Source organism: Calypte anna, chromosome 4A (assembly GCF_003957555.1).
Source record: "Calypte anna isolate BGI_N300 chromosome 4A, bCalAnn1_v1.p, whole genome shotgun sequence".
In the NCBI taxonomy this organism is placed as follows: Eukaryota; Metazoa; Chordata; class Aves; order Apodiformes; family Trochilidae; genus Calypte; species Calypte anna.
Genome location: NC_044248.1, coordinates 43,407,203 through 43,428,805, shown reverse-complemented (window position 1 = coordinate 43,428,805; position 21,603 = coordinate 43,407,203).

Below are 21,603 nucleotides of genomic sequence, written 5' to 3'. Positions count from 1 at the left end.
AAAAATAATTCCTAAGAACAAACACACAGAGATCTGTAATATGTGGACATGCCAATATGCTTTCAGACAGGAGAAAAACAGAGGTCAAGAGGAAAACGAGTTCCAGTAATAACCAACTCCTTGGAACCGCAGGAATTTAGTTCTGCTCCATTTAGGAAAGCAAGAGGTGAAGGTGGTGTAGCTCTGGGAAACCAACAGGTCATGCTCTGAGCTTTGCCTTCCAAGGGTTTGTGTCCCTTCCTCTCCTCACTTTCCACCTTCCATGCTCTTCTCCCACCCTTGCAATATTTCCTCCCACTCCAATCCCTACTCCCATGCTCCCGCCATGCCAGACCCCTCTTACCTGCACTGCTTGGGCACCTTCTCCTTGGCCTGGCTCCAAAATGCAGGTGGTGAAGACAAAGTTTGGGGTTTGTCCCCACAGGGGACGCAGCTCAGGGGGTCTCCATCACCTGACAGGTTTCATGTCGTTCTTCAGAGCTTCAGCTCTCTGAAACCTCTGGCCCTTGCTGCCAGGCGTGGGTGAAGCTACTCCACAAACCCAGCAGCTGCTAGAGAGAAAGAAAAAAAAGAGGTTTGCTCTTCTGAGGAGAGTTAAAGGATGCATATCCTCGAGTGGAAACCATGGCTGGGGTTTGCCAGCAGGCCCTGCTGCGGCCCTGCCTGAGCCGGCATCCACAGGCCTCACCTTCACCTGCAGGCCCTTCCTGAGAAAACAGCCATGAAATAAACATTATTGAATACATCTCTTGTTAACAGAATCACAGGATGGGATGGGTTGGAAGGGACCTTAAAGCTCACCCAGTTCCAACCCCCTGCATGGGCAGGGACACCTCCCACCAGCCCAGGTTGCTCCAAGCCCCATCCAAGCTTGGACACTGCCAGGGATGAGGCAGCCACAGCTTCCCTGTGTCTCACCTCCCTCAGATTAAAGAATTTTTTCCTCATGTCTGACCTAAATATGCCCCCCCTCTTCAAGTTTCCCCTTGTTCTCTCCCTACCCCCCATGTCCAAAGCCCTCCCCAGCTTTCTTGTAGCCCCTTCAGATATTGGAAGGTTGCTCTGAGCTCACCTGGGAGCCTCCTCTGCTCCAGGCTGAAAAACCCCAATCCCTCAGCCTGGCTTCCCAGGGAGCTGCTCAGCCCTCTGAGCATTTCAGTGCCTCCTCTGGACACCTTCCAGGAGCTCTGTGTCCTTCTGGTGTTGGGGACTCCAGAACTGGACACAGAGCTGCAGGTGGGGTCTCAGCAGGGCAGATCAGAGAGAGGGGAGGAATCCCCTTCCCTGATGCCCCCACCACCCCCAAGCCCTTCTCCTCAGGGCTGTAATTAATACCAATCAGCCAAAGCACACTTCACCGGTGGTGGAAGCTGTGAACACAGGGTGAGGCCTCACTGAAGTGAAAAAGATGCTTTTCAGCATAAAAAAATTAGAAGCACATTCCCTGTCAGTTCTTGGAAAAACCGTGTGGTAGCACATGGCCTTATTCCTTGAAAATCTCCTTGCAGGGAGCCAAAAGCAGCAGCTAGCTGTGGCTGCCAGGTTTTAGGCTTCATTTTCTCTTAATCTATGGCTTAGATTGATTAGCTCCCACTTGCTTAATGAGTGGTCCTGATGTTATGAATTTGCTGCAGAAGGAAGGGGAAGACCTGGTTCACTCAAGTCTGTCAAGGGCAAACCCAAGCAGGGTAATTGTTCAGTAAATCACCTGAACTAACTGAATTACTTGGAAAAAAATAAAGAAATCAAAAGCAAGTGAGAAGAACAAAACTCCTCCCTTTGTGTTGCTTCACTGAAGTGCACACCTGAGATCATCACAGACTTGTCTTCCTTCAGGGAGCTTTTGCTGGATCTGCCCACCAGATCTTTTGTCTTTGCACTTGCAAAGCAGACAGAGAAATGGCAAATGCAAAAGAAAACCTTCTCATCGTTAATGTTGATGTAAACAGCATGTGTCTGCACCCAGCTGCAGCAGGATGGCTTCATACAGAGAAATGTCCAACACTGGACTTGGAAGCATGCTAGAAAGCCCAGTTTCTTTGTATTGCAGCAAAGACTGTGTGGGAAGTAAAGAGAAGAACAAAGGTAGAAAATTCATTTTTAAAAAGTAATTTATCCTCTTAGCTTATCCTCCTTTAGGTCCTTCTGCCAGGCTGCTCCTGGAGCTGAGGAACTTAAAGCAAAGCCCCTGAGCAGGGGATGCTTCCCCCTCAGTAAGGATCCAGGTGGTTTCATATCAGCTGAAAGCTGCTGGCCTTCCCCAGGCCACTTTGTTGATCAAACCTTGTGTACTTGATATCAAAGATCTCAAAGTGGTTTGTACTTACTCAGTACCTTTAAACACAAAGGGCTCTACATGTCTTTACAGCCTTTGTGTCTAAAGTACATCACCTCCTGCTGACATTCTAAGAGATTTGATATGCAGAATAGCTGTGGTCTAATTAAAAGCACTGCAGATTGCTCTGCATGGCACACCTGTATCCAGAGATGATTTTATCCTTTGTCTTTTCATTATTTAAGCAGCGGTTGCATGGGAGCATAATTGCATCAGCAGGGCACAAATGCAAGGCAGAAAAAAGGATCATGATCCAATATTAACAACGAGAAACAGAGTCTACTAATAATTAGTATGTATTATTGTTAGTCTTCATCAACTGTAATGTCCATCTTGGTTCAAGTCTACAACAGTGCTATCACAGCCACGTCCCAGTGACAAGTCAAGACACTCTGCTAAGTAGACAACATTTCATCTTTGCTGAAAGGAATCGAGGTGATTTTGCACAGAATCAGTCAGAACAGGAGCTGCTGCCAAAGGCTTACTGTTAATCAGTGTAGAAATTTCTGTACTGCTCATGATAATGAGGTGTAAGCCAGTGTGCAAATGGAGAGGACCAAGGAAGGGATTTAAATGTAGCATTTCAGAACAAATATGGTCAAATATTTTCATTTCTAGGAAAGGAGGGAACAAAACCTGGAGAACACCAAGGGATAGGCAAGCATCTTTCAGATGAACTTCTTGGTGAGGAAGAAATCTCCATGCACCCCTGCCATTTCCATCACACCTGTGATGGAATACTTTCCCCCCAGAAATACTTTCCCCAAATCTCCTTTGTCACCTCAGCTGGCTTTTCTTTTTCCTTGGCTCTCCTTTTCCCATCACACAGGTTGTTTCCCAAACCTCTCACTCCAGGCTGCCTGGTGTAATGCAGTGGCAGGGTCACTTTCTCTGCATCAGGTCATCCCACCATGGGCAGCCCCAGCCCAAAGGAGACATCACTGCTTAGCAGAGAGTAAAGTTTTAATTTAGCTCAGGTGGAGACTGCCTGAGCTTCCAGACCTCTTCTTTTATCCATCCTCTAGCTGTGTCTCTGTGTATCACTGAGAGGTACCTCCTGCACTGGTGGACAGCTTTGTGGGGAGGGAATCCACAGCCTGCAGAGCTGCAAGGAGGGGGAAACCCTGGGGGCAAGCCTGCCAGGAACAGCAACCAACCCAACCAAAGTTTCTGCTGAATGCAAGAGTGGGCTTTAAGGACTTACTGTTACTGGGTTTTAATTTGGCTAAAGGTGCTTGATTTGCCATATGTTCAGCAAACAGCACCATGACCTCACTGCTACCACTATGCCAAATTTCAAAGAGATTTCAGTGATCTATTTAATACAGGATGAAATATTCTCTTCTGCTTGGCTTTAATCTGGGGAAAAAAGACATCACTGTGTTTTTACTTCACAGTCTGGTCTGCACCTTCCCAGCCTGCTCAGTCTCATGCTAAATGGTTAATGTTTGGCTAACCTGTAAGCATCTAAAAACAGGATATTACACCAGCAACCGGATAAGTGCAGCACCAGTGGGAGCTGCAAGGCCTGTCCCAGGTCCCAGTTCTCCCCTCTCCCTCTCCCTCTCCCGTCAAAACAAGTAGAGATAACATCTGAATGCTTTCATGCCTAGTTAAAAACCCTCTGCAAAATCATAAACAAGTGAAGTACAGGTTTCTGGCTCCTGGGAAGTTTTGCTTGCAACTGACAGTGCTGCAAGAGTTGACAGAGACATCCAGGAAAGAGTGTTTCTTGAAGGCATTCACATTAACTCCACAAAGCCATCATTTCTCCCTCTCCCCATGAAGCTGGGAATGGGCATGACAGATGGCAGCTGAGTGATTCCAGGTCTGATGTGTCACCTCCTTCCCCAGCCACCTTTTTCTGTCCAGCTGGTGGGCTTACCTGCACTGTGTCCTGCGAGACAGAAGGTAACTGTGTCCCAGGAGGGGACAGGGCAAGCAAGCAAGATGGAAAGAAGCAATGATTTCTGCCCTAATTCCCTTCCATGGGACTCATTCTCAAATGGAGGAGGAAGGGACCATGGGCAGGCACTGGGCTGTGCAGTCCCCCTCACCTGGCTGAGCTGATTCACACCAGCCCAACATTTGCACAGCTGGGGAGGAAGGGACAAAAAAATGTAAATTGCCTGTACTCCCTGTGCAATGATGTTTGTAGGAAAAGGAAGGGGTCTTAGTTCCCCCCCTGCTTCCTTTCCTCCCCTGCTAGGTAAGAGGCAATCTCATGTTCAGCCTTCACATCTCTCTGTACAGGGAGACCTTCACTCACCTGTGTTTGGAGCTAGAGATGCTTATGGCAGCAGAGGATGGCAGCCAAGGAATGAATATAATCACCACACCAGAGCTAAACTTCTCTCCAGAAAAGAGTTGTGATTTCAGTGACTTAAGCCATGTTTTGCTTTTGCTGTCCAAATCTGTTTCTTGGGTGTTCATTACATCACTGCAAGAAAGGGAAAAAATGTCATTCCCTAGAAATGTAATCTCACCATGAGAATTCCTCAAGTTCCTCTCTCTATTAGGTTTCCATCCAACTTTGTGTGATAATTTTTTTTTAATGTGGATGTGCCTAGAGCTGTAAAGCAAGAGGCTGATGTGCTTTTCCATTGTGTTTGGCTGCTTCCTTGCCAAATCCCAATGTGTCCAGAGTCATGCACTCTTCATCCCTGCTTTAAAATAAGCAAAGAAATCCACGTTTCCCGGAAGAGTCCTGAAAAAAGGGAAACTCCTATAATAAGACACATTTCTTCCTGAAAGGGAGAAGTAACAGAGAAGGGAGGAGGGAAAAATGCTAATGCAGGATGTGTTCATCCTATTAGCCTAGCAACAAAACACACTGGAAGGCAACAGTGCTTTCAACATTAAACACTCTGAAAGTCCTCATGTCAACAAAAGAAACCATAAAAAAAAAAAAGCATTTGTGATGGGGAAATTTCACCTTAACTTGATGTGTGTAATTTTGCCAGCGTCACCGCTGGGGAAATAAATCCTGCAATACCATTTTTTTTGTGAAGCTCTATTTACCATAACAAGATAGATTCGTTCTGGAAAATTTTTTTGTCAATATATCCTTTGTTAGGCAGTACCTTCATCTCCTAGCAACAGTGTGGGGAAATCCATCAGAGACATGGAATTTAACTGCAAAATAGGATGGCTCACTGCAGCTTGAATGCTTTTGGAAATCTTCACCAACATGCAAATACTTTATTGCACTTAGGGTGCCTGTGTCCACTGATAAATCAAACAAAAGGATGGAAACTTGAAAAATAAACCAACCAAACTCTCCCTCTCTAATTAAAAACAAATTGACCACAGCACATGAGAGGCTGAAGTGACTGCTCTGCCTCTTGCTCTTGAGAAGGCTCTTTTACACCCAGACACAGTGCCCACACCTCCTGGGGAACTCTCATACCTACACACCACATTTTAAATGTTGAAATGTCATCACAGAAGTTTTTCTAGCCTCAGAGATTTGCAGTGTTGTGTTCCAAAGGGTTGGACAGCAATAATAAAGCTCTTGTAAGCAAAACAGACAGTGAGAAGAGAGGGGGCTGCAATGCAATGTTACTCAGATGCCCATGGGCTTTCAAAGCATGTCCCAAACTCTGCATTTACTTCATTTTTCTCTCTTCCCAGAGAGAAACTGTGCTTCGTTTTAAGGAACTTGAGGTTGAGCTAAAAAGCTTTAAAAATTCGCTAAGGGATTGCTTTTAGCTGAGCTCTGCAACACCCCTTTGATCTTCATGCCGCTCCTCTGCCTGCTTCTCAAGGTTGAGTTTGTCCCCAGGAGGTGGCTCGCCTGGGGTGAAGCTGCTGTTGCTGCAGCTCAGCCTCTGCCAGAGCAGGGAAGGGAGGGACGGTACTGCAGCCTTGTGGTCTGTCTGTGCCATGAGGAAATGGGAATTCCCTCTCTGCCCTGGTCTGGCCATACCTGGACCCTTGCAGACCTGGGAGCTCTGCTGTGTAACTCCCCAAGGGTACCCACCCCTTGGCTTCATCAGCTGCTTGGTTCCAGAAACACAGAGCCTGCAAGGAAAGGTCTGTGAAGCCCAAGTAGGCTTTGCAGAAGTGACACTGCTAGGGGAATGAGTTTGTGGCTTTCTGACTAAAGGTATCCTCCAGGCACACCTGGAGTGCTCCCCAGCTCTGGGCAAGCACTGGCTGAACTGGTCCCTCAACTCCATGTTCTCATGGACACAGTAAAAACTTCAAGTTTCTGTGGGCTCACACCCACATCCCACCAGAAACCTGCTTTTAGAAGGAAATTGTACAGTTTGATCTCCCACACTAGCATAAAGGCAATTTTTTATCTGCCAGTCAGATAAGAGGAATATTTCTGTCTCCCTCTAACCACACATTCACAGAGGGGGCACAGCACGAGGCAAAACTGCCTGTTTGTGTTCAGTAAATTGTTCCTCGGGACTGGACATTTTCCAAAGTATTTTGTGGAGGGGTTTCTTCACAAAGGAAGCAGCCCTGAGGGACCCGAGGTAGTGCCATGTTGATCCTTCTTATTTCAGCTGGGGAGAGAGGAGCCAGCTCAGGGGGCACCTCTGCACCCTGGAGCCAGCTTGGGACTGGGGCTGTTCCCAGGAGGATGTTAACAGCATCATCAAATCAAAAAGAGTTTGGGTTTAATTATGCCTGATACAGCTGTGTTAATTGGCAACAAAGTGAAGAAATAGCTCCCTGTACAAACCCAACTTTTCTGGTCTCTGCTCAGCTCCAGAAAGGCAGGTGGTTGGACAGGCAGGGAGAAGGCTGGTCCTTGGCCAAAGGCTGTGCTTCCAAGGGAAAAAGAGAACCCAGTTATTGGGTACTGCTGGTGTGTGGGGGAGATCTGAGCAGGGGCCCAAACCCTCTCCTGCCCATTGCTGGAATAAAAAGGCTTTTGCTGCCAGGAAATGCCAAGATCCTCTGTTACAACTGCCTGACCCTCAAGCATTTGTGGAGCCCACGGGAACCATCCCAGACAAACCTCTTAATTAAAAAAAGACATTTAAAGGAGCGTTTCACTTGTCATCTCCCCTTTGATGGGATTAGCTTTCTGACTCGGGCATAAGGATTTCAGTCACTGTGAATTTATTTCCACATAAGCTGTGTTTGCTCTTGAACTTCTTGCTATTGACTCACACACATGTTGAGTGTGTAGAGCAAACACTTTGGTGTGAAGCAACATCATACACAGTGAGTCATCTGTGCTCTGGTCCCCAGCCATCCCACAGAGAGCTTGTGCTGTCAGTCACTCTGTCATTTGCAAACATAGCTACAAACACTCAAAACCAGACAGTTATCTTGTATAACACCTTATGGAGAATCTGCCTGAAGCAAACAGGAGCTGTGTTAATGTATTTTTGGAAGAGCTAGAATAGAAAGATAGATATTTTTTTGGTAAGGAATCAGGTTTTGGCCAAGTTCTGCCTCAACTGATGCATCTAAGCGAAATGATTTAAAAAATAATTATAAATTAACCTCTGATTTATAGCTGAACCTGTCCTGGTTTCCATGGCAATGTGCAGCTATCATCAAGAATTAGCTTCCAGTGTGCAGAAAAAAATGCATTTACTCATCCTGGGGAATTGCACTAAATAAATTAACAGCACTAACTCCAGACATCCTGATGCCACTGTGTTATTGACTGATAAGCCTTAAATCCCATCATCATGTGCATATATCCACACCAGAGCTAACAGCAGTCAAAAATGCAGCCCAATATTTGAGAACTAAAGCCTCTGCAAAATTAGGGTGTTACCATTTTGTCAATGATTTGACGAGTGGCAGCCACAGACTGATAAAACAATGTCAGACAAGACAAACACGAGGCCTTTCTGCAAAAAAACCCAGCATAAGGCCTGTGTTCTTCTTTAAACTATTTGGAGAGGGAAGAAACAGCACCAGGGCAGACATCAGTCAGTGTCAGCAAATACTTTGCTTGGCACACCACTGCAACATTTGGCATCTCTTATTCCCTGAATAAGCAGCTTGCCACTGGCATGATTCTGCATGGAAAATAAGCCTGGGGATTATTACCACTAATTGCATTAATGAGATACGTTCTTTGACATTAAAATGTTTGCTAGTACCTGATTGCAGAGCAAAGATCATACAGTAGATAGCTCATGGCCTCAAAATCCAGTCCAAAAGCTTTCACTCCAGAATCATCCTGCAACAAAAGAGGAATCCAAAATGCAAAAATAAAGCACTGCAGGCCAGCAGTTGGGTGCCTCTTCCTCCTGGGGGGTGCACCTCATAAAAGTGTCAGAGGTTTGTTGGTGGAGGTCTGTATACAAGGATGCCACAAAACTTCTGGTACATTGCCTCCCTGAGCCAGATGGGACCTTTGAGAGTTCCCTGACATTTTACAGCTACATCCCAGCAGGTGCTGTGATTAAACAAGGTTAGAAATAGCCAAAGCAGTGCATAACCCTCTTTGCAAATGTGCTTGCCCACACAGATCCAAACACAGGCTGGTGTGCCAGCATGCCAGCCCCCAAGAAAGAGGGAGTCACAGTCACACACAGAGCTGCTGCCTCTCCCCATGCTCTGGGTGGTGTGGGGGGAGGCATCTGATGCATCTCCTCTGCCCTAGGGTAAGACATCCAGCCTTTGCCCCTCACCTCCCTGCCCCAGCTATTTATTTCCCCCCAGATGCACTAAGGGAGGACTTGGGAAGCCAGAAGCACCATTCAGCCCTGAATCATAAGCCCCAAACATGGTTGTACACTATCCTGAGTGATACCAACTGAGGCTGTGGGCTGTCAGTTTTAACCTGTCATTGATTTTTTTTGGTTTTTTTCCTATCAGCACATACTCTGGCTCTGGGGATGAAATCTGAAATACTTGAAAGCACAGATGGCCCAGCTTCTGCTCAGAAACATGGCTTTTCATTCCTGTGCAGCCAGAAACAAAAGCTTCACCTCTCTTCAAAGAGCAGGCAGTGCTCCACATTTACACTTCTTCCACTCAGTAACCATGTCCTCCCCAGGGGACCTTTGTGTCAGGGAAGACAGAGGAGAAACTGTTTAAAACTTCACACTTAAGTCCATATTGACAGATAAAGCCCATCTGCAGAGCTTTGTGCTATCTCTGAGGGGAGAGAGCTGCTGCCTCCCCTGCAAATTAATTCATTCCAGTGCATGAAGATCAGCCATAAATGAAAGAGAAATCCAAAATCGTTGCCAGCCAGACCTTATTCTCAGACCTCTCTGCAAAGGAGGCAGCCTCAACCTTTGCCTGTATGACTCTGAATCAACAGAGCAGGATCCAATTACCTGATACCAGAAGCTTGAATCGATGACACTTTTTATGGTCCAGCCAATATGTTGCTCATTTATGTTGTTGAAAATTGCAAAAACTAAGGTCATAAATTCACTTCCCCAATACTAGCACTAAGAAGAATTCAGCCTGCAACTGGTCAGAGTTGTTTAAAGATCTGTGATCAGTGCACAAGGAATCACATTTCCCTCAGTAAGATATATATAAATGCACACACAGATACATCTATATATGCATAAATATGCTTTTTTCAATCTGAATGGGAAACAAGGGAGTTTTAGTCTCCTCTTTCCCTACCCCACCATTTCTTGGTCTGGGAACAGAGAATTCAAATTCCACTCAGCCCTGTCACAGCAAACAATTTCCAAACCATCTGCTATCTAATAAACCAACCCGTCTAGACAACCCCCAAGCCAGGCAACAAATCTGACATTGTACTTGAAGTCATTCTAAGTATTAACAACCTGCCTTTGCTAACCTGTCAAGCTGCTTCACTGGGAAAAGGACTCACAGTCTCAGGCACAGGGACTGGAAATGCAGATTTTTTTCCATCATTAAATACAGAAGTGCTGCTGAGAAGATGGGGCACTCTCTGACCAGAGCCATATTTATACCCTCACAGTTGGTCCCTAAAGAAATGAGCATCAGAGAGAGGTGGGTGGCTTTTGGGGACACTTCTGCTCCCATTGGAGCTGCCAGAGCAGGCTCAGCGTGAGTTAGTTAGGTACCTGGGGTCCCATCTGCCTTGCCTCTTCCAAGATGATGGGGAGAGCCCAGTGTAGTCAGGATTTCCTGGCCACCTGCTTCCAAATTTATAACTCTGAGGCAGTGGAAAGGGATTCCAGGTTTACTGAACTCAGACTCATTTGTGAGAAACTGATTAAAAATACTGTTTGTCTCCAACACCACTAAAAACAAGCTTTGTGTTGTGTGAGCTGGGAGCTTTTTTTTTCTTCCCCTTCCTCTTAGTTGTGGTTTGGCTTTTTTTTTTTAGTGGTGGGGTTTTTTGTGTGGATTCTCTGCTTGTTTGTCTTTTGTTTGTTTGTTTTCCTAAGTGAGTTGATTTGAAAAGAAAGCTGTCATCTCTCCATGATGAAAGATCCGTGATTAAATACCCAGAAGCTCTGACAAACACAGGGCTCCAGTTTCAAGGCATTTCATTGTGCCATTCAGAACTCAAGTCTGAGGGCAGCAGTCTGTCCAGGGAAGTGTCACAGGTCCAAGAAATAAGTTTAGCTCCAGCTGTTTGAGTGAAAAGGTTTTGAAGCTATTTTTTCATTAGAAAACCTGGGAAACTCAGTTAAGAAATTACACAGGCTGTTAAAATTATTTCCTGAATGGGATGGTGAGAGAAAGTCAGTGACCCTGGTGGGCCAGGAGTTAAGAGGGGAGACTGCCAGGTGTACCCAGCAGCATCTCCAGCTCTGCAGCAGGCAGGGATGCTTTGACATGTTTTGAGATTTCCTTTCATGATACAACATCACTGCTCATTAAACTAACTCTGGGGAAGGAAAGGCAGTGGGGAAAAGGAGCCTGTAATTAAATCTTGCTGATTTTGGTAGCTGGAAGTGGAATGAACCTGTTTGGGAATGGATTCTGCAGGTAGCTGGGTGACAAATGATAGGACAGCCACATCACCTTCAGCACAACAGGCAAGGCCACTTACAAACCTTTTTGGATTCGAAGAATTATAGCTGTATTGATTAGGAATTACAGTCAATTTAGTGGTTTCCTTGTAGCAAAGTAGAAGTAAGCTGTTAATCTAAACTGCAGTAAGTGTTATAAACACATCCAATTTTGATTGAACTGCTACCAATGTAAACACATCATTATAATGAAATTAAAGCAGCAGCAAGAATTGTGGTGTGAAGTTCCAGCCAGATCTCAGTGACATCAAGATAATAGGTAGAAATGCAGAAGTATAGATCCCATGTGACTAACAGGCTGTTTAATAAAGGGAGAAAGGCTTACACACTGAAGAAAAAAAATATTAATAGCAAACCTGAAGTGCTGCTTCAGTGCATGCTTCAAATATCACAAGATGTTAGAAAAGCTCCTTTACAAATTAATATTCCTTTCATCTTTATGAAATATGAGAATCTACTGTAGTCTATCTGCTATTGGCACATTGAAATGATATAAATTAGACATAACTACATCAGAGGGTTTATGAATTTATAGCTGAACATAAAGGAAGAACCTAGTTCTGTTTGGAGAGAGAACAAAATGTTTTTTCTTTCCTCCTCACTTAACATCATGAATCATGTGTTTATGTCCCTCCATATTTCCATTTGTGAGTTGGAGCTAATATTGCTGTGACATTTAAAAGGACTGTTCTGAGAAGAGAGTCATAAAGATAAGGGAGAATTCAGCTATTGGAGCACAGATTACCATCTTAATTAGGTATTTCTTCTCATTACAACTGATAGGAGGTGAGTGTTTTCTGTTTATTTTCCATCTGTGGAAGCTATGCCCAGTTCAAATTGAGATTTCTGCTGTGAGGATGACTCTGAGAGAAGTTCTTCCAGCATCCACACCCAACAAGTGAGAGGTGAGGGGACACTTACCCACTGACAAACACCAGCCAACACTGCTCCAGGTGTCAGGATGCAGTCAGGCAGCCACAGCAAGACAAGAACTGTGCTCAGAGAAAACCACCAAAGACTTCCAAAAGAAACCTGCCCTGAGATGGAAGAGAAAATCATGATGGTAATCCACTTTGCAAAGAGAAAAGGAAAGCAGTTTCTCTTTGGGAAAATTACCAGTGCTGAAGAAAGGGGGGGGGAGAAGGCAGGGAGGGAACATGCTAAGGTCCCACTCGTTCAATTGATTGTTCACATATAACAAAAATAGCCCCAGCCTGTCCCATTGTCCTGCAGCTGCTGGCTTCTTCATGCTCCTTGTGCATTTCCTGCTGGCTGAGCACTCTGCTTGCCCAGTTTCCTCTCCTGCAGTTCCTAACAAGATCTCTGCTCAGCTGTAGGAAAGTCCAGCAGCACATCAAAGTAACACAACACCTTGCAGGCTTTGCCAAAAAACCCAGCCTAGTGTCTCATGGCACTTCCAGGCACACACCAGTGCAGGTAGCTGGGTCCTGTCCTCAAACAGGATCCCATCACTTGCATATTTAGGGTGTGGGGTTTTTTTTAATTCCTGGGGCATGTTTGTGCATACATATTTCTATGTACTTCAAGCTTGCTCATGAGGTGACAGGAGAAACTTCCTGTACTCCAGGCCAAAAGATCTTAATCTTGGGAAAAGAATGTGCCCAAAGATGTGAACATTGTATTTCAAAGGTCTCCCTGCCTCTATGTACTCAGCAGCAAGTGCTGATTCTCCAGGAATCATTCCTCTAGATGCAAGCAGATGTGGGGGATGTTCTTTCTCCAGAAAGACATTTAAGCTGAAATATCAACTTGACCTGATGTGGCAGCATTGGTTGCACAATGAACCAAGCCCAGCCCTCTTTGAAATAAGCCAAAGAAATCAACTTACTATTCCCAAGAGTGGTATTTTCTGCATAGAGAAGTTCAACACCATAGTATCATTACCCAGCACCCTAAGACAGTGAAAAAAAACCATATGAATACTTTGGAGTCTATTAAACCCTCTGTAGCTGAATTTCTCTGCCTTTCATTCCATGCCCAGGAAATTACAGGGCACTTTTCTAAAGAAAATTTACAGAGACCAGTCCCTCATCTCTGCCCTTCTTCCATCATTGATTCAAGATGCAAGCTCCTTCTTTATGCCCTCTGATGCTTCTGTTTCTTTAAGAAATGTTTTCCTCATTGAGGAGTTCCATTTATGCAGAAATAATTTCTGATATTTCAAATAGAACCAGCTGTGGAAAAGATCTGCTCTTTCAATTGGTGTTTTACTGCTATTCTTTACTATGTGTCAATACCTTAACTGTTCCACTGGATAAAATCAGCTTGAACAAAATCCTGCAGGTGAAACAGAACTAAATTCTGGTCAGAGGTGCTGGGTAAGAAGTTGAGACATCTATGGACCAATCTCAAAGCTGCTGTGAACTCCCTGCCCTGATATTTCATCAAAAGGTGCCCCTGCAAGAGCAAATTGCTGGCACCCAGATGTAGGTGAGCCTTGCACACAGATGAAGCAACAAAGCTGTTTGGGAACAATCAGAAAAAGGGAAGAGCACCTGTGAAAGCATCCTCAGTTCAAAACTATTTTCCCAGCCCTGGTCCTCCCTCAGCAATCAGTCTGCTTCCTGGACCAGGAACTTGTTAGCCTTGGAAATCCAGCCAAACAGATAAGCTACACTTCAGTTCACCTTATTTGCTGCCAGATCATCAGTCTCAAAAACACTCAGTGCTCAACAACTCTTAATCCAAATGTCAACCTTCTCCTCTCTCCTCCACTCAAATATTTCACGTAGTGAGGAAAATCTCTGTGGCACCTGAGAGCCTCTCACAGACAGCCCTTCCCCACCACTGGCCTTCACTGGAGACACTCAGCCCTTGAAACATTCCCTTGGAGTTTTAAACAGGTATTTAATGACACATCAAGCCTCTAAGAAAACCTAAGAGGGTGAATAAATGCTTTGCTTGTTTTTTTCTTTTCTTTTTAGATACCAAAAAGGAGAAGAGATAATATAATGATCAGGCTGTGGGTTATCCATGGCTTCAGGCAACACCTCACACACACCTCATTCCAGTACCTGGAACCCACAAACTAAGCAGGGTCTTAAAATTGCTGATACACTCTATTCAGGGTCTCTTTTTACTACAGCCTTACCTAAATTCTCCAATAATCACCAAAAACCCTAATTTGACTAGTGAGAACATAAAATAACCTTACCTGAAATGCTGCTACTAATGCTCTGCTGTACATTTCATCAGCTTTTCTAATACTTTTGTTCAAGATCATAGCAACGCAGTCATCTACCCTGTATTGAGTTGAATTTGTAATTCCAAGGTAAAGCTGAAATGAAAAAATAAAAGCATTTATTAGATAACAGAGAAAACCAGCAAAGTAACTTATATCTACCTCATTAGCTATACGTTTGCTTCAAATACTTCATCAAGCTGAATTAAGAACAATGAGGATCAATCCATATTGATTAAATGTGAGGAAAAAAGACAACATTACATGTCCTGGTTTGGGCCAGAATAGAATTAATTTTCTGTCTTGTAATTAAAAAACTGTCAGGTCATTTCCTACTGCATAAAAAGGGAACCTTGATAAAGGTTTAGGCATTTTCTTTTGAGTTTGTAGATAAAAAAAGAAAGCAAACTTGTTCAGGGGGCAGCCCCTGTAGGTCTTGGGAGCTGTGGGTGTAAGAGCAAGATAATGTGTGCAGATGAGAAAGGCACATGCTGAAGTCCTGACGTGCACAAAGAGGTGCCATCCAGACAGGGATGGGATGTATTCCATCCAGGATCACCTCCTCCTAATCACTTCTGTCCTGAAATACTTCTTGGACTGAACTGTGCATTTGTTGTCCCTAATAATCTCCAAATCCTTGCAGATACTTTTCATTACTATGGAAACTGTTTCAAGAGGAGATGGTGATACAGCCAGAGACAACTGCCACTAGACAAACTGAATCAATCATTATTTTATTACTTTTATTGGCTCCTTCATACTCACACAGAGAGCTCAAATTGAAAAACTGAGAGTTTGCTTGCTCTCTGGCCCCAGGCAATTTCCAGCTCGAGTTTGAGTCTGCCTAATGAGAGGGACTGGGCTTTATATCCTACCAAAACTGGCCACAACAGCAGCCTAACAATACAGACTCCTCCTATGGACCACAAGTTACTCAGTTTTTCTGCTCCATCCTTCTCCTCAGGCAGGGTAGGCATACATAGGGCTGTGCTTGAGATTCCAGGGAATAGAGATTCCCAGCTAACTCTGCCTGAGCTAAGCCAAGCCCTGGAAGCAACGTTTGTGCCCAAAAGTTTCACATCTGGGCATGCTAACATCTCTTTTATTTTGGCAGCTTGGGCTTACGACTCCATCAGGCTAAGGAAACAAAATCAGGGAGCTCTGGAGTGGGCTTTGATGAAGACATCCCTTTTTCATGCTCTTGGGGCTTCACAATTACAAAACTCCTAGCTATCCAAAATGTGTCTTTAAAATTTCTGAGGCTGCAGAGAGATTTGAATCACATACTCCCAGTATCTCTAAAAAGCCTTCAAGCAAGGGTGACCACAAGCTCCTTTCAGACGTGACTGAAGCCCTCTCTGAAAAACTGGGGAGGGGAAAGCCCTGTCCTCAGGAGGGGCAGACAGCTGCTGGCCTTTATTCTAGATATTTAAAAAAATAATAAAACAAAAACCAATAAATAAACAATTTATTTTAAATACCTGAAGGACTGCCCTGTGCAGCATTGCTGTAATATTGTACATCAATGATGTATTCTGTACATCAGGAGCAAAACTTAGGCAGGCTGACAGCTTGATTGTTCACTTCTCTACTTCTAGTCTCCAAGTTTGCTTCTTCCCTTGCTGGCATACACAGTTTTTAGATAGGATAGCTCCTGATATTTTACAGAGTACCATCAATCCATGCCCCAAAGGCTGAGAAACATCTGAATAAGTTTCCCTACTCTCTCCATTCCCCCCGAGAGGCAAAGCACCTATCCTGTCTCAGGCATCTGCATTCCTTTCTGGGGGACCCAGGAGTCAAGCTCTGCAAAGCCTGAAGTTTTTTAGGCTGTTTCTTTGCTCCAGCTCTCTGGTCATCACAAAACAGTTTGCAGACAAAAAAGCTGGGATTACTTCTGCCTCCCTCAGGTTTGCCAGAACCTTCTCAGGGATATTATAGAAGGGTTAAACATGTCTGTCCTGGTAAGAGTTTGATGGTGTTCTGATATCCTATAACTGTGTTAGGGAACCAGCCTGGTGATGCTCTCTCTCCTTGCAATCAGCAGCTCACCTTTCACAGTCTGTAATAACCATAAAACTCTGGCACTGGTTTTTTTGGGATGGAACTGAGAATTCTGGCCAGGGAGAGGCAGTCTCCCACTCTCCTGTAGGCTACAAGACAAAGCCAAAGCAGACCTGCAGACCTTTGGAGAGACTCACACAGCTGTTGCCAGACTTCCTATCACCCAACCAGGAGGTTTTAGCAGCAGGGTTTCCCTCGGCTCTGCCGCAGATCCCTGTGATTACCAGTGCCACCTCCTGGTACCGACACACACTGAGCTCCAGCCAGGAGGCAATGGGAGGATGAAGAAACACAAAACATCCCCAAATTCTTGCTACCTGTCCAGTTTTTGTTGTTCTCCACAGACCTTTAAAAACACCTGTTTGTTTTGCATATAATCAAAAAGTAAAGGGATGAAATGACAGGGGAGCTGTCAAAGCCAAGAGGTTGCAATGGATTTTCCTTTCTGGGATATCCAAAACCTACTAGACCCAAACCAGACCTGTGCTCATCAGACCAGAAGAAGAAAAAGCTTGGGAGTTGAAAGCTGCATGCAGAAATGTCAGCACTCATTGCAGGAGCAGACACTTCCAGCATTCATACAGACACCTGAGATAGAAAATCTGAGATATTGACTGGAAATTTGAAACTGGGGTTTCCCATGTACTGGGATGTACTATTTACTCTGCTGGGATGTACTATTTACACTGATTTATCCAGGCAAAATGAAAGGGAAAGAGGCAAGGATATGGATTAGGACTCTCCAGGCCCTGCCAGTTTTCCTTTCCAAAGTGACCAAAGATGTGTTGTTTCTTTCTGCAGAGAGCCAGGTGTTCTCCTCAGGTGTCTGCTCCAGTATCCTTATCACCCTTCAAGCAAAAACCCTCCAGCCAGTTACTTCTGAGCTGGGGCACATTTTTGCCATCCTTATTTACAGAAAACAAATCCTTAAAATGCTGGTCAGGGGAAAAACCAACTTATATCCCAAAAGCAAACCATCTTAGGACTTGAAAAGCAGAGGATCTGGTTTTTCAGTGATACCATCCCACCTCTTCTCTCTCCATCTCACACAGAGCCTCACAGCAAGAGAAAACACAGGCTCAGGTCTTAAAAAGTCCCCTCCCATATTAAATGTATTTTTGGTGGTGCTGGGGTAGTAAAAGGGTCTGCAAGGCACCCGAGCAGGCGGGCTCTTGCTCCAGGAAAGGGCAGTGAAACACGGCTCAGCTTGGCCAGGAAAGGGCAAATGCACCACAACCTGTTTAGCAACCCTGGCTTGGTCAACCCAAATGCTGACCCTGGGGGCACAGACCCAGGGAGGTTCCACAGGAGGAGCCATGAGTGGGGATTCAAGCGTCATAAGTGCCTTAAATTGGGTTTTGTCACTATTTCCTAGGGAGAAAATAACAAAAATGCAACTGCTCTCTCTCTCTCTGTCCACAGAGAGGCAAAAATGTCATTAGGAGGCAGTGTTCACTTGCACTGGGGTTGGCAGCTCTCGTTTGTTCTGGCAGTGTGGAGGGAAGCAGACCACTGGAAGACCTTGTAATTCTCCTTTATAATTAAGATAATGTGATGCACTGGCCCTCAATCATATTTTTGGATGCTGCAGTGTCCCTGACACATCTTGGAGAGATCAGAGCTGTGATTAAACATTTTTGATAACCCATAAATATAACATTAGTTGCCTTGCTTAGGTTTCTGGTAACATCATTCATTTCAGATCATTCAATTAGTGCAGACAAAGGGGCTCTTTCCAGGAGACATAATGTCATTGTCTCTGGAAAGGAACGTACTTCCCAATGACTGTTTATCACTCTGTAATTACAGTGCTGTAGCAGCCATGCTCTATATTACAAGGGGCCCTTTTTGTGCCCAAGGATCCAGCAGTTCTTTGTTTTAATTTATTTTCCTCCTCGATACCTCCCGCTATTTAAGCAATAATTCCCTGTAAATCAATTGTTAGCAGCAGCTAATGACTGGTTGGTTAATTAATAGCTGAAAGCAAAGCTGAGGGTGTTCACTGCTCTAACAAGCCAGCAGACATGAGCTGTGGGATTATTGCTAACACACCCTGTAATCAATGACAGCCCCTGCATCACTTCCAGGGACCCACTGGGTGGCAAGAAGGAAATCATCCCAAGGAAAAATAGTCCCTGGCTCCTGGGATGCCACATGGCCCAGAGCAGGCAGCTCAGGCACAGGACAGGCTGTGGGGGTGCTGTGAAAGTCTGCTCTCTCCCAGGGACAGATTCTCACATCGTGTCTTCTCACAACATTCTCAATATTTATATAAGCCTGTTCTGTCTCTGCCACAAAATAAGGTTTGGACTGATGCTACCACGAAGAAAGGAGGAGGGTCTAAAGCAGGCAGTAATTGGTGCTCACAGAGAGAATATGTGTAATGGACCAGCTGGCTTATTATGAGCTAAAATGCTGCTGGATCTTCAGTACAGAGGATGGTAGCAGAGAATAAATGTTGACATTTTCACAGTGAGTAATGCAAGACCATCAAATCAAACAATTTCTGGCACGTAGTCAAAGCTGTATTGAAATGGGAACTGGAGTGATAAGAACATTTTTGCATTTCTTTTTTCCTGAGTAGAAATGGATGGGTGGCTGGAGGAAACCTTGTGGCATGAGTTCCCTGCACTGACACCCAGCCAGGGCTTCCCAACAGCCACTCTCTGACTTGCCTTAAGGAAAAAGAAAAAACCTCAGCAAGGAGCACCCTGGCATGACTGTTCAGCCCTTGTCCCCTGATGTGAAGTGGTAAATCAAGGTGATTTGGGCTTGTCACCCTCTCCACACCCAAAGACAACAATTGCTGACACCCTCTATGCTGGACATCTGGAGCCTGTTACTCTCTCACCTTCTCTTTCCCGAAGGGAAAAACCCTTGGAGGTCCTTTCATGGTCTGTGCTTCCTGGCACACTACATTCTTTCCCAGATTTTCTCTGCTTTCTCTTCATCTGTAGGAAAAGGTGGCACCCACCTATGGATGCTGATCCTCAAGTCTTTTACCAACATGCTGCTGCTTGGTTGTTTTCTCCCTGACACAAAGTCTCTCCCCCTCTCCTCCCTCAGCACAGCCCTTTGGAGCATTCCTAGTGAAATTTAATTGAAATGTTTGGGAGTCATTTCTCTGAGCTCTGAACACATTTTCAAATTCAGATCCTAGGACTTGCAGCATCTCCTCATTGCATCATCTGCAGGTTGCATTTGTTTGCTTGTTGCTCAGTTGCTGATAGAAAATATTTAATAGAAGTGCATATAAGACCAGCTGTTGATTGACCTACTTGAAATACCCTCCCTGACAGCAACCCAGCACTGGCTCTTGCTGCAGAGTTATTTTTCAACAGGCTGTGCACCTGCCCCATTGTAATAACTATACCATATTTCTTAGCCTGACATATATATGTCCAAAAAGTTACCAAAAAAATCAACCCTTATTGCATTTGCTGCTTTCTCTTTATGCACTAGACAGGCCACTGTAAGAAAGAAGGAAATCAGATTGATTTGACAGCAACTCTTCCTGAGAAGCCTATGTTTTCCCTTTTTTTATTCTCTTTTTTTCTGTCACCATATAACCTGGCTACTTGCAAATTGATTGTTTAATGACTTGGTGCTGAATATGTTAAGGAGCTAAGTTAGACTGACAGGTCTGTAATTCCCTGGGTCCTTCTTTTCCCCTCCTGAAAATATAATACACTAGTTTTGCCCTTCTCTTGCTTCAAGGACCTCCTTTCTCCTCTGAGTTTTTACAGATAATCACAGAGGCTCAGTGATTGCTTCAGATAGTGCTTTAAGTACTCTGGGGTGAATTCCATCCAGCCCTGCTGGTTGGAGTAGATCCATCTTATCTCAATATTCTTCAGTCTCTTTCCCTCCCCTTCCAGTCTGCACTTTGGTCTCCTTGTAAAAACTAAATGTGAACACCAGGTTGTGCCCCCTGGTGATGGATACACTTCAGAATTCAAACAATGAAGGACTGAAAAATCCTTCAATGTATCTGTTAATATTTACTGAGGAATACTGATATATTAGGATATATAAAAGATCATATCATCTCATTTATAATTTATACTACATTAGATAATAAAATATAGTAAAATTTAAAAAATATTTTACTAACAACCAGTGTGTTGTTTGTTTTAACAAAACATCAATAACCCAAAAGTCCTGGTGGGTTTTCCATGTGGAGCTCCACTGCCTTTGCTTTGTCAGCCACCTGATGCTTTGTTCACCCAGTGGGAAGATAACTTGGGTGTCTACCCATGACAGCTGACCAGAACACCTTTTACTCCTGTCTTTAGTAAAGTCTTTTTTTTTTGCCCACCTTTCTCCTCAGTAGTTGACAATCATTACAGCCTGAGTGACAGAGTGCTTGCACACCACACTTGTCTCTAAAGTTTATGATGTTTGTTCATACAGTCAACACTCTCAGGTTTGTTTCCATCATCAGTTTGAGGGCTTTCTGCCAGAATCAAAGATATTTCATAACAGCAATTAATTTTTAGATGTCTGTAGGTTTCAACCCCTCCCAATTCCTACCAAGTCAGAAAAGCTTTTAAATCAAAGCGTATATTGAGTCAAAGCTGACTCTTCTTGCAGTGCACATTCCTTTTGGTTCAACTCTCCCTGGCAGCACTGCTGCAGTCTAGAACAGAAATTACATGAAATTCAAGAAAGGGAGAGGCACAGGAGAGAGATGGCAATTGCAAGTCAGAAGGACACAAAACACTCCCATTTGCTCTTATAATTATCTACCTCCTATATGAATAAGCTGATCATCAGACCTACCTACTGACAGAGTATTTCCAAAACTTTCAGAGCAGACTCACTGCCTCTTAAAACAAAACAGAGTGGAAATTCCCATGTCTGGGATATTGTCCTATGGAAAACCCAACATGTGAGCACTGTTTGAAAGAGTTATCTCCCAGATAAAACTTTCCCATAACGCCTCAGACTTACTTTCTCATTTCCTTCTTGGTCTGGAAACAGCTCTGCTGGGTTCCTCAGCTGGGACAGGGGACAGACATCTGTTCTCTGCATGGAACAACTACTATACTCATCTGTGTTCTCTGAGTCTGGAAAAAAAGGAT